This window comes from Echinops telfairi, unplaced genomic scaffold, assembly GCF_000313985.2.
Source record: "Echinops telfairi isolate 266 unplaced genomic scaffold, ASM31398v2 ScPeMD7_7457;HRSCAF=8495, whole genome shotgun sequence".
In the NCBI taxonomy this organism is placed as follows: domain Eukaryota; kingdom Metazoa; phylum Chordata; class Mammalia; order Afrosoricida; family Tenrecidae; genus Echinops; species Echinops telfairi.
The window spans coordinates 266446-267943 of NW_022111357.1; the positions used below are offsets into that span (position 1 = coordinate 266446).

Sequence of the window (1498 nt, forward strand, 5' to 3'; positions counted from 1 at the left end):
GTTTTCTTCCAACAGCTCTTTGACTATTTTCTCTGTGCTTTTTGTTATCCAATCCGAATTCCAGTAATAAATAAGTTATTCCTCTTGACCAGGCTTTCTTCGGATTTTTGGTTGTTTCTCCTGACTGCTCCTTCCGTAGTCGCCTTGGAGCTTGTCTTCAATCTCACCAGCTGAACCTCCCACTGCTTCAGTCCCGTCCCTCTGCTTCCGTTGTTGTCTCGACTTCTGAGCGTTTCTTAGCGAGCAGCTGGGTTTCTACTTGCTGCGCTTGCAGGTTTTGACCTTCTCACTTATCAGTGTGCTTGTTCTGATAATGCTTTCCTAAACTCTCCTGAAGTCTTGTCTGTGCTTTCCTGGAGTTCATCGGAAGCTTTCCAGATTTTTCTCTAAAGATGATTCTTTTGAATTCCTTTCCAGATAGTTCCCATGTCTTTTCTTCCTGAGAAAGGACGTTTAGCTCTGCATTTTGATGCTCTTTGTAAGCCGCTTGTTCGTGTTTTTTTGTGCAAAGATTGGCAGCCTGCGGGGCAAGATGGAGTACTGGCAGGTCTTGAAACGTGGGCTGCAGCAGGTCAGTAGTCGCAGCAGCCTCCAGGGCTACGTACAAGCTTTCTTCAGAGCAAACGATGTAAGGGTTGGTACATTAGTGGGGGAAGACAAATATGAGCACAAATACTATGAAGACAACAAACGGGTTTTGACGGTCACCAGCAGGTCAGGCATACTACTGAAATGCAGGGCAGAAACCCAATCTGGGACGTGAATGGAAGCATGGTGCCTCCTGAATGGTACCGTTGGCTTCACTGTATCACTGACAATCTTCTAACCACAAAACCACCTACTGCTTGTAAGGCTGTTTGGGTAAACCATAAGTCAGCCTGGGTGGTACTCCAGAACAATATGTTCCTTAATACACCACCAGAAAGAAGATTCAGGAGTGGCCCCACCTTCAACACCTTACAGGTAATAGATGTAAAAACATGCTCGAAAAATCAGCTTTTCTTGTAATTGCACTTTGATTCTTGCTAACAACTTGATTAAAATTGTTGGACAAAAAAGAAGAAGAAGAAGAAGAAATGATCCGTTGTCTTTGAGGCATTGTCGTGTTGTCTTTGTATTTGCTGAATGCAGGTTGGTGTGTACGTCAGCTCTCACTACTAGTCTCCAGGTGGGTTTGATCGAGAATGTGAGATTGTGCACAAATCTCTGTTTCTTTCTATTCTTGTGTCACAGTTGAGGATGAGTTTGGTTGGTGTTGGCGGCTTTCTATTTAGGACAAGATTGTACAGGAGAGGGTCATGGCCTTCTGTGGGGGGCGGCTGTAGGAAGTACGGATGTGGCTGGGCTGCGGTGGCATAGTGCTGTTTCCCATTGGGTGGGACAAGAAAGCACAAACAACACAAAAAAATAAAAGAATTAAGAAAAATGCAGGGGAACAGGCGAACAACAAGAAAAGGTAGGGAAAAGAAAGGATGAGATGAGAAAGGATAATGAGAGA

General features: G+C 44.5%; 1 pseudogene; it reads left to right on the plus strand.

Moving 5' to 3' along the window:
- The first annotated feature begins 526 nt into the window (after positions 1-526).
- Positions 527-967, plus strand: LOC101658792 (annotated as a pseudogene).
- The last annotated feature ends 531 nt before the right edge of the window (positions 968-1498 follow it).